Source organism: Peromyscus leucopus, chromosome 4 (assembly GCF_004664715.2).
Source record: "Peromyscus leucopus breed LL Stock chromosome 4, UCI_PerLeu_2.1, whole genome shotgun sequence".
NCBI lineage: Eukaryota > Metazoa > Chordata > Mammalia > Rodentia > Cricetidae > Peromyscus > Peromyscus leucopus.
In genome coordinates this window covers 10,397,797-10,409,969 of record NC_051066.1, presented here as the reverse complement: position 1 = coordinate 10,409,969, position 12,173 = coordinate 10,397,797, and the positions used below count along the sequence as shown (strand labels likewise).

General features: G+C 46.1%; 1 protein-coding gene across 7 annotated transcripts in view; it reads left to right on the top strand.

Annotated features, from left to right (window-relative positions):
• The first annotated feature begins 6,027 nt into the window (after window positions 1-6,027).
• Window positions 6,028-12,173, top strand: part of Ttf1 (transcription termination factor 1) — a 30,248-nt gene continuing 24,102 nt past the window's right edge. For 6 of the 7 annotated variants that reach the window (XR_005091311.1, XR_005091310.1, XM_037204625.1 and 3 more), the window contains exon 1: window positions 6,047-6,098. The gene's annotated coding sequence lies outside the window, so the exon portion shown is untranslated. Of the gene's footprint in view, window positions 6,099-12,173 lie in introns of all 7 variants that reach the window. The other variant, XM_037204624.1, reaches the window with a different exon arrangement.

The following is a 12,173-nucleotide window of genomic DNA, read 5'->3' as shown; positions in this document are numbered from 1 at the left end:
CAATAGAAATAAGCATCTTAGGCTTGAGGTCAACCCACCGGTTGGTCCCAAGCCAGTTTCTCTGTTGGATTCTTCTTCCCCCATCTTTGTGAAGTGGGTGGAAAGAAGGGGGAAAAAATCTCTGAATTAGACCAATAGTGTCCAACTCAACAGCCAAATTGGGGGAATCTGAAAAATTCAGGCTTGATTCACTGGGTAAGAACATCTGAAAACACCAGGCTGGAGAGATGATTCAGTGATTAAGAGCACTGGTTGCTCTTTCAGAGTTCCTGAGTTCAATTCCCAGCAACCATGTGGTGGCTCAGAACCATTTACAATGGGATCTGGTGCCCTCTTCTGTCATGAAGATGTACAGGAAGACAGAACACTCACACACATAAATAAATAAATAAATAAATCTTTTTTAAAAATCTGAAAATGGGGCCAGCCAAGCCTAACACAACTAGTTTGATTCTCAGGGCCCATATGGTGGAAGGGCATGCCTCCAAGTTGTCCTCTGACTTCCCCACAAATGCTGTGGCGCATGTGTTTACATACACACACACACACACACACACACACACACACACACCCCAAAACCAAATAAATAAATAAATAGATGCAAAGCATAAAAAGACCATCTGGAAATGGCATCTGAGACTATTCTTCAATGCCTACCAACCCTACAACCTCAAAAAAATTTTAAAGGGGGGGTGAGTTTTTAAATTTTATTTATTTTATGTGCACTGGTGGTTTTGCCATCATGTGTGTGTGAGGGTGTCAGATCTTGTGCCAGGAGCCATATGACTTCTTCAGGGGCACAAACAAATTCTCCTTGTGACAAGGCTCTGGAGAACCTGACCCATTTTGGCAAGGCCGATGGATAGCTCTCTCCATAATTCTAGGCATGACCCCAGGGGCATATGTGCCCCCTGCTCTCCTGGCTTTCTTTATAAAAGTCATATCACTGGCTGCCTCTAACTTCCCTTTCTCAGAGCTACAGATAAAATAGCCATTACAAAAGGAATGCTTCCCCTGATGACGCTCCTCTGGGTGATGTTGTTAAAAATATATACAGTGGCCCTGATTCATCCCCTAAAGCCTTTGATGTTTCAAGTATGACCATGAATTCAGGCTTCTTAAGAACAGGATTTTGCCTTTCCAATGCACCCTGTGACTACCCTGAAAGAGTCACACTAATTCATGATAATATTATAAATTTGTATAACTGTTCTGGAGAGAATAATTTTAACCACAGGAGTCTAGAGGAAATGCTAAAGAACCGATGATATCAGGAGTTAAAGGGTACAGTCTAGGAACAGGGAATGAAGCAGAGTCAGAGAAACCCATGGTGCCGTCATTTCTAATAGCTGTGCCAATACTGTAGGGAGTTAGGAGGAGGGAACATGAGAACAAGGGATAAGCAGTGCCAACTATTAAGAGTAAGTTTTCGGGCTGGAGAGATGGCTCAGAGGTTAAGAGCACTGCTTGCTCTTCCAAAGGTCCTGAGTTCAATTCCCAGCAACCACATGGTGGCTCACAACCATCTGTAATGAGATCTGGTGCCCTCTTCTGGCCTGTGGGGATGTGTACAGACAGAACAATGTATACATAATAAATAAATCTTTAAAAAAAAAAAAAAAAAAAAAAAAAAAAAAAAAAAAAAGAGTAAGTTTTCAAGTTGTGTTGCCTATAGGATCAATGAGAACGCCTGGAAGAGATAGACTAGTACAGAACGTAGAACGAATGGATGCAGCTTCAGCTGGCGAGTTGATTGTAAGAACTCAGACCTTACCACATGTAAATATTGACCACTAGAGACAAAACTATCTCTCACTCTGCATGACGTTGTTACCACAAATGCTGCCGACTGGGCACACTGTCCTACCCGTAGCTGTGCCTAGTTAGAAAAGTTCCCTGTGGCTTGCAACATTGCTCATGCTTCTAACATTAGCTGTGAATCAAACAGGTAGTGGTTACCAGTGGGAAAGTTGGAGGATGGAAAGGGCAAGAGGTAAAGAAACAAACTGGTAATTATTATAACCCTTATTAGAAACATAAGGAAACAAATGGGATTGTAAAACTGTTCATAAAAACTATTGAAACTGGCTGGGCGGTGATGGCACACACCTTTAATCCCAGCACTGGGGAGGCAGAGGCAGGCAAGATCTCTGTGAGTTCAAGGCCAGCCTGGGCTACAGAGTTCCAGGACAGCCTCCAAAGCTACACAGAGAAACCCTTGAAAAACAAAACAAAACAAACAAACAAGAAACTATTGAAACTGTATACATAAAAATGGCCCAGGCTATCCAGGCCACTTGACCCTAGGTCCTCTGAATGAGCCAGTACTCTTAACCACTGAGCCATCTCTTCAGGCCCCAAACTGAAATTTATTAGTTAAAAAGAATGCAAGCCTGCTGCAAAGTTAAAGATTGGGGGTGGGGAGGTTGGAGAAACAGCTTAGCAGTCAGGAGGACCTGCTGTTCTTGCCGAGGACCTGGATTAGATTCCAAGTACTCACTTAGTGGCTCAAAACAGTCAGTCACTCCAGTTCCAAGGGATCTGACGCCATCTTCTGGCCTCCTCAGGTACCAGGCACATACATGGCATACAAACACATATGAAGAAAAGCACTCATACCCATATATTTTTAATGAAATACAATGAGTTCAATAAAAACCTGAGGACCTCACCTGGATCCACAATCCTTTCTCTCTGTCACATTGCCATGCATTTGAGTAGGCTCATATACATGCACATGAACACACAAGTGCACACACACACACTGCTGAGTTGCTCGAAACTAACTCAAACAATAATATATTATATGTTAGTTCCTGTTCTGCTGATGTGATAAAACACCATGACAAGGAGCGACTTACAGAAGGAAGAGTTTATTTGTGCTTATGGTTCTAAAGGGATAAGGGTCCATTGTGGCAGGCAGGCAGGTGGTTGGAAGAAGCTGCTGAGACCTCACATCCTGAACCCCAGTCATGCAGGAGAGAGGGGGGATAGGAAGGAGGGAGGGAGGGAGGGAGAGAGAGAGAGAGCACTGGGAATGGCAGGAGGCTTTGAAACCCCAGAGACCAACTTCTTCCACTAAGGTCACTAGAACCCCCAAAGAGTGCCACCAACTGGAAACCAAGTGTTCAAATAGATGTGGCTAGTCTCATTCAAACCACTGTAGATCTTAAAGACCTCATCCTGTATCAAGTGCATTTTCTTTTGGGGATATTTTTAAAAACTTATTTCACATTTCATACATACATACATACATACATACATACATACATACAATACATACATACACACACATACATACATATATACATACATACAATACATACATACAATACACATATACATACATACAATACAAACATACATACATACATACAATACACTTTGATCATATTATCCTCCTGTCCCTCTCTCCATCTGCTGAACCCTCTCTCCTTGCCAACAAAACCCTCTTCTGCTCTCATGTCTTATTTTGTGCCCCACTGAATTTAATTAGGGTTGCTTGTCTGAGCACAGGTGAGGACTGATTAAGAGCCGTTGTCCATGCCTGTACAGTAAGGCATAGCCCCCCCCCCCACACACAACCATTAACTGTCAAGGGCACTTTCACACTTGACCACGTCCTTATAATGTCTATGGATAATGAGAGGGTGTGGTGGCTATTCTTGGTTGTCAACTTGACTATGTCTGGAATGAACTACAATCCAGAAGTGGAGGGCACACTTGTGATTGGGATCTTGAGGCTGGAAGACACACCTTTAATCTGGGCCACACCTTCTCCTGGAAGCCTATGTAAGGGCTATGGGAGAAAGAAGGGTTCACTCTTCGTCTGCTTGTCCTAGCCTTGCTAGCACATCCATCTTTCGCTGGCATTAGAATCCACCTCTTCAGGATTCCAGCATATACAGGAGACCAGCTGAGACATCCATCTTTGTGGGGCTAAGCAACTACTAGATTCTTGGACTTTCCATTCACAACTAGCCATTGTTGGACTGCAGCCTATAAGTCATCATAATAATTTTTTTTACAGGAAGAAAGAGAGATTCTTTTAATTTATTTATTTTATGTGTATTGGTGTTTTTGCCTGCATGTTTCTGTGTGAGGGTGTCAGTTCTTGGAGTCACAGACAGTTGTTAACTGCCTTGTGGGTGCTGAGAATTGAACCCAGGTCCTCTGGAAGAGCTGCTGGTGCTCTTAATCGCTGAGCCATCTCTCCAACCCTGAGAGAGATTCTTTCCATAAGTTCTGTGACTCTAGAGAACCCTGACTAATAGAGGGTACCACTATGTAGCCCTGGCTGACCTGGAACTCAAAGAGATCCAGTTGCCTCTGGCGCCTATTGTTGGAATTAAAGGCATTTGTAATGATGCTTAGCATGTCCACAGCTCATTTATAACAACTTTTTAAAACTTTATTTATGTGTGTGAGTGTTTTGCCTGCATATGTGTTTATCGTGGACTGGGAGAGATCAGCTCCCACAATCTACTCAGGGTAATGAAAGGAATGCCTCAGAGTAGCAAGGGTAGGAAACTTTTTTATCTAAGGGTAATTAGGAACAAGTTTTACTCTATGTATCACACTTTACTCACTCATTCTTTCACCCATTCACTTCCTCACACTTCCCTCATGCTTCTTCATCTCTCACCCAGCACACACAGGCACACACTTTACTCACATTCTGCAGCAGTTCTTGTGGGTTCACACGGATCTGTGGAAAGAAGACTCAGAGGCACCTTAAGAATGAATTTAGCCTTCGAGGCTGCAGGGGGATCCAGGCTCTAAGGACTGAAGGGTCTAAGGACTGACCCCTTTCCCTTAGCCCAGGGCATTTTTATTATTCTCAATATTTACAGTTTAGCCAGTTGATTTCCATATGCTCAAAACAACCTGAAAGGAGCTCCCAAAGATACAATGCCAAGTGCAAATTCCTCCATTTATCAGGTACCACAGTTTGCTGGGTTTCCTGAACCAAGTTTTGTATGGGCCTTTGTATCCTTAGGAGACTCTGAGACAAGATTCACTAGGATGACTATAGAAACAAAGATATCAGTTAAACAAGGGATGGATTAGGACTAGGTGCTACTCTTGGGAGCCCAGGCCAGGAGTAGCTCAGCAGGAAGGCAGCCACAAGCTCTCACATAGCTCTACACAGCCATTTTCTCCAAACTGCCAAACTCGGGACAATTACATTTTCAGGGCCCTACCCATTCTCAAGGTAAGTCACATAGTTTCACTTAGGCTGGTAATGTCACACTGATCCTCGCATGTAGCTCTAAGTTGGTGAGGAATACCAGACAGTAAACAATTGGCTGAAACTTGAGCTGTCGGGGTACATACAGAAAGGGAGCTACTGCAAGGACTGTGTCTTGATGTAAACAGTCTGCCCTCAATTTAGCAATAAACAACATCTGGGAATTAGTCTTTGTGTATATGGGGGGGGGGCAGCTTAGTCTGTTTTGGACTTGTTCTAAGGTCTTTGTGAAATGTGTAAAAGGCTGTCTCTGAGAATGAGAATACTGCTACTTTCTTGTGTCTAAATTTTTTGGCTACACACACACACACACAATTTGCTTTTTCCTATAAGCTAAGTTTTTTGGGTTTTGTTTTGCTTTATTTTTTTTTTTATTGGTTTTTCGAGACAGGGTTTCTCTGTGTAGCTTTGCGCCTTTCCTGGAACTCACTTGGCAGCCCAGGCTGGCCTCGAACTCACAGAGATCCGCCTGGCTCTGCCCTCCCGAGTGCTGGGATTAAAGGCGTGCGCCACCACCGCCCAGCTTGTTTTGCTTTTTGAGACATGATCTCACTGTGTAATCTGGCCTCAAACGCGCAATGTAGATCAGGCTTGCTTCGAACTCATTTGCCTCTGCTTCTGGCGGCTGGGATTTGCCTGGCCCGCTTAATTAGAGGGGCACGCTTTTAACTCAATTCCATAGATCCCTGTTGCGGCCGGACCATGGACAAGCAACTACGCATGCGTCCAATCCTCGTATGCCGCCATGTTACTATGGCAGCCGGATGCGGAGCGAACCGGAAGTCAGTACAGTACTTCCGCCTCCATACACTTCCTGGTTGGAAGACGAGGGGCTACATTATCGCGGGTAGGTTGGACGAGCTTTCCTTGTTTGAGCTTCTGATTCGCGAGTGTGGCGGGTGGCGGCGCTACGGTCTCGTTTTGTGCCAGGCCGCGGCCCGAGGCGGATCTGCCCGTTCCTCGCCGCCGGGGGGTGCCCCGGGAGCCAGGCCGCGGCCTGCGGGATCTTTCCAATGTGTTCCTCGGGTCGCCGCCCCGGGGCAGAGCCGGGTCAGTGCTGAGGGTGGTGAGGGCAGGGCGCGTGGGGCCGGAAGTGGGGATAAGTGCATTTCCGTTCGTTAGATGAGCCCGAGAACATCCCGGCTGTGGATAATACGCTTCGGGAAGGTCCCCAGCTAGGAATCAGTGAAGGCACAGTACCTTCCAAGGACGGAGGATTGCCGCGGGGCCTGAAACCAAGGCAGAAATGAGAGGCATGGGCTAGACCACATCATGAGGAACTGAAGGCCCCGGTATCTGGAAGGATGTTCATTTTATCTGAAGAATAACAGACACACACACACACACACGTTGAGTATGAGGAGATGGCTCAGCAAATTAGAAAACTTGCTGCACAGCGTGAGGACCCGAGTTCGAATTCCCTGCTTCCCGCTTACCCTTTGTCCTGCGCATTTAGTGAGGATAAATAGTTAAGCTCTCCTGCATAAAACCCTCCTATTCCTCAGGAGAGGGCAGGGGTGTGGAGAGATGGTTCAGCAGCTAAGAGCACTGAACTCAAAGCACCGAACAGCTTGTTGCTTGTGCAGAAGATCTGGGTCTGGTTCCTGGCATCCAGATCTAAGGAACCATCTGTAAATCCTGTTTACGAGCACCCGGCAGACACAGGCTGCACATACATGGATGCAGGCAAAACACACACACACATTTTTGGTTTTTTGAGCCAGAGTTTCTCTGTAGCCCTGGCTGTCCTGGATCTCGCTTTGTAGACCAAGCTGGCCTCGATCACAGAGATCCACCTCCCTCTGTCACCACCGCCCGCCCGCTCTTTTTTTTTTTTTTTTTTTTTAATATATATATATATATATTACAATACCATTCAGTTCTACATATCAGTCATGGGTTCCCCTATTCTCCCCCCTCCCACCCTCTCCCCTTACCCCCAGCCCACCCTCCATTCCCACTTCCTCCAGGACAAGTCCTCCCCAGAGGACTGCGATCAACCTGTAGACTCAGTCCAGGGAGGTCCAGTCCCTTCCTCCCAGACTGAGCCAAGTGTCCCTGCATAAGTTCCAGGTTTCAAACAGCCAACTCATGCAATGAGCACAGGACTTGGTCCCACTGCCTAGTTGCCTCCCAAACTGATCAAGCCAATCAACTGTCTCACCTATTCAGAGGGCCTGATCCAGCTGGGGGCCCCTCGGCCTTTGGTTCATAGTTCATGTGTTTCCATTCATTTGGCTAATTTTTTTCAATAATTGAGTAAAACTGAAATTTATTATAAGCCATGCTATATATATAGCCTCTATGGTTCTATGGGTTGTGGTCTGATTGTTCTTTATTTTATATCTAGAATCCACCTATGAGTGAGTACATACCATAACTGTCTTTCTGGGTTTGGGTTACCTCACTCAGGATGATTTTTTCTAGTTCCATCCATTTGCCTGCAAATTTCATGCTTTCATTGGTTTTCTCTGCTGAGTAGTACTCCATTGTGTATATGTACCACATTTTTTTCATCCATTCTTCCGTTGATGGGCATCTAGGTTGTTTCCAGGTTCTGGCTATTACAAATAGTGCTGCTATGAACATAGCTGAGCATGTATCTTTATGGTATGAATCGGCATTCCTTGGGTATATGCCCAAGAGTGGGATGGCTGGGTCTTGAGGTAGTTCGATTCCTAATTTTCTGAGAAACCGCCATACTGATTTCCACAGTGGTTGTACAAGTTTACATTCCCACCAACAGTGGAGGAGTGTTCCCTTTGCTCCACATCCTCTCCAACATTGGTTGTCATTGGTGTTTTTGATCTTAGCCATTCTGACAGGTGTAAGGTGGTATCTCAGAGTCGTTTTGATTTGCATTTCTCTGATGATTAAGGATGTTGAGCATTTCTCTAAATGTCTTTCAGCCATTTGTAGTTCTTGTTTTGTGAATTCTCTGTTTAGCTCTTTCCGCCCGCTCTTCCCCCCCCCCTTTAATAAAAGCAAGGTTCAGGAAGGGTAGCTGTAATTGTTATTGGAGGGGCCTCAGCCCTTGGCAGAAATTCAACTGAGACTGAGAAAAAGCTGAACAGCCACAAAAAAACAAACAGTAACTAGATGTGCTGTAACAAGACGGATGTGGAGTTAATAGGAAAACTGGCTCCTAAAGGGTAGGAACCAGGGAGCACTGGCGGTGTTGCCCAGTGGTTAGCGTGTTTGCCCACCACATCTGTTTCACAGTTTAGCCCTACCCCATTTCAGGTGCTTAGTAGCTTGTATGGCTAGTAGCTACCATGGGGGCAGCCCAGATCTAGAGAAACAGAATCGATTCTGGATAGTATTCAGGTCCCAGCTGCAGACTGGTGGCCTGTGATTAGAATACAGCCCATTTCCTCTGTCTGTTCTCAGTAGCACTAGGGCAGCCAAAGAGAAAGCATCAACTCAGAGCCAAAAAACTAAAACTTACTGTGCAGAACCAGATAGTGTGTGCGGTGCTGAGCCTGCTTGGTAAGACTGTCTGCTAAACCCTGATAGCATCTGTGCACTCCTGCTGTGTGTCAGCTGAGACTTTGAAAAGTCTTTGAAAGGGTCCCCTACATCTCTGGGTGGTACTTCCCCAGCTGGGTGACATCGGGGAGGAAAGGTCTAAAGCAGAGCACTCATGCCCACCCAGACCTAAAGGACCTGCCTTGTAGGTGAGAATTCAACTATTCTTTCATGTCCTCTTCCCTCTAAAACAGTCTTTACAGTTGCCATTTACTACCCAGGATAAGTTAGGTGCCTTCTGTAGGAAAGATGCTTAGCATCCAGGTTGGTTAAAACCCCTGCAGGTGGATCTCTGTGAGTTCGAGCGCAGCCTGGTCTACAGAGCGAGTTCCAGGAGAGCCAGGAAAAACCCTGTCTAGGGAGGTGGGGGGTGCAGACACACTTACTGCAGATAGAGAAATCTAGGGTCTGCTAGTAAAAACAGAAGCTACAGGTCTGAACATGGAGATAATGACAATAAATAAGAGCACCCAATGGGCGGTGGTGGTGCACGCCTTTAATCCCAGCACTCTGGAGGCAGAGGCAGGTGGCCTGTCTACAGAGTGAATTCAGTACAGGGCTATATAGAGAGACCCTGTCTTTAAAAAAAAGAAAAAAAAGTGCTCTATTTTGAACCATGTAAATATATTACCTAGTTGTCAAAGATAAAATAAATATTTTAACTTTATTTTATGCGCACTGATGTAGGGGTATCAGATCCCCTGGAACTAGAGTTAAAGACAGTTGTGAGCTGCCCTGTGGGTGCTGGGAATTGAACCTGGGACCTCTGGAAGAGCAGCCAGTGCTCTTAACTGCTGAGCTATCTCTCCGACCATGCATGTAATTCTTTATGCACTAGAAGGGAGGGTCTGAGGCAGGGTGTTGTGGTATTTTGTTTGTGTTCTGACAAATAAAGCTTGCCTGGAGATCAGAGGGCAGAGCTAGTCACTAGTTAACCATAGAGGCCAGGCACTAGTGGCTCACGCCTTTAATCCCAGTACAATTGGGAGGTGGAGACAGGAATATAAGGGGGATAGAGACAGAATCTCAGTGGCCCATTTGGTTTGAGAATTCGTAGAGATAAAATGTTTCTAGTGACCGCTTCTCTGTTCTTTCAGCTTTCACCCTCGATATCTGACTCGGGGCTTTAGTTGATAAGACTGATTAGGATCACACTTCAGCAGGGTCTCAGTATCCCAGGCTGGCCTCAAACTTACTGTGTAACTCTGAAGGACCTTGAAATTCGGATCTTCCTGCCTCCACTTCTCAGTAGTAAGTTACATGTGCCTGCAACTACAGCAGATTTATGAGATGCTTGGGATTGAACCCACGACTCGGTTTGTGCTAGGCAAGCATTTACCAGCTGAACTACATCCTTACCCCCTGTTAGTATATTTATCTCAAAATTCGTACACCCTGTATGTCAGTATTGACACGAAATTTTTTTTTTTTTAAATTTTTCCCCCCTGGAGCTGAGGACCGAACCCAGGGCCTTGCACTTGGCTAGGCAAGTGCTCTACCACTGAGCTAAATCCCCAACCCCTTGACTCGAAATTTTTACCTTTATATGCTGTGGCGTTTTCTTGTTTTGCTAGTCACTAACAAGGCTCATCTACTCTCTTTGTCAAAGGCCGGTGACCCTGCCTGAGGTCTGTGGATCTTAGTGATGCCAACGTGAAGCTCACTTCACGCTAATGAAGGGCTGGGCCATGGCTTCCAGGTAGTGGAAACAGAGGGAGCAGCCACACGAGCTGCCTGCCTTTGTGGGGTTGAGTGTGCTAGCAGAGGAGATAGACGTTGGGTGACTGAGTGGCCAATTGCTAAATCTTTACAATTACAGTGCTTCAAAAGAAGCACAGGTTGCTGTAAAAGAATGAGAAGAGGAAACTTTGCCTTTTTTAACATAATACTTGTTTTGTTTTGTTTTCAAGGTGAGATTTCTCTGGGTAAGAGCCCTGGCTATCCTGAACTCACTTGCTCAGTAGACCAGGCCTGCCTCTGCCTCCAGTGCTGGGATTAAAGGCGTGGACCACCAGCTCCTGGCCTTAAATATAATACTTGTGGGAGAATTTTGTAATTCTTTGAGAAATGCAGCTTGATCATTTCATCCGCACTACTTGCCCAGCTCTTAGATCTACCCCCACCCCTCCCTCGCCCCAGTTTCATGTCCTCTTTTGTTTTCTTTTTAAAAATAACCCTTCCAGTCAAGTTTGTGCTGCCATACACTCTGGTGTGGGCCATCCGCTGGAGCCATGCCAGCTTACCAGGGACCACACCCTCAGAGAAAACCGCCTCTCCCTTCCCCTTCACCTCAGGTAGGAGTGGGAGCTCATTAACCCCTCCCCCTCTGCGTTTGAATGTTCACTGGCTTGATCTTGTGCAGGCAGCCACACACAGCTGCCCTGAGTTCGGAATGCAGCAGTCCTGTCATGCCCAGAAGACACATGCTGCAGTTCTCCCCAGCCTAGACTCTCACCATCTTTCCCCTTCTTCTGAGATGGCCACAGAGCCTTGGAGCGTGGGCAAGGGATGTAGATGTAGATTACTCCACTAACACTTACTCTCTGTTACTCTTTTTGTTGTTCTTGTTTGTTCTTGTTTTTCGAGGGAGTGTTTCTCTGTGTAGCCCTGGCTGGCCTGGAACTCACTTTGTAGACCAGGCTGGCCTCGAACTCACAGAGACCCACCAGCCTCTACCTCCCGAGTGCTAGGATTGAAGGCATGTACCACCACTGCCTGGCTTTATTATCTGTACTTTGACTAGTTGTAAGTTTCTGCATTAACTGCTGTCCACAGCGCAAAAAACCTTCTCTGATGAGGTCCGAGAGCTTCATTAATCTGTGGGTAGAGAGATGCAAATGTAGAGGCAGTTTGATACTGTGTCCATTTAGCACACTAGGTACACACCTTTAATCTCAAGCACTCAGGAGGCAGAGGCAGGCAGCTCTCTGTGAGTTCCAGGACAGCCTGGTCTACACAGAGAAACCCTGTCTCCAAAAACTGAAAGAAAAAAAATAGTAGTAGAGTCACCCTGGGGCCTTTGAGCTCTCTAGCCATGGGCTCTTGGCCAGATTTCCTGAAGCAAGCCTGTTGGAGCAGGCCTTAAAACCACTTAGAGAGCAGCTGGCTACCTCAAAACAGCCATGCCACTGCTGCACCCATAGGCACACCTTCCCCTGCCACTCGTTGTGGTTCACAGGGTCACGGCTGGGTAACCACATAGCACTGCTGGTACTCTGAGAGCTAGCCAGTAGAGAGGAAGCTTCCTGGTCAGTACCAACTTGATATAAGAGGAGGCTTTCTTAAAGAAGTCACCTTCCAGCAGGGTATTGTGATGCACGCCAGTAGTCCTGGGACAGAAGACACTGAAATGGGTGGACTGCGACAAGTGGTGGTGGGGGACGGGGGCAACCTG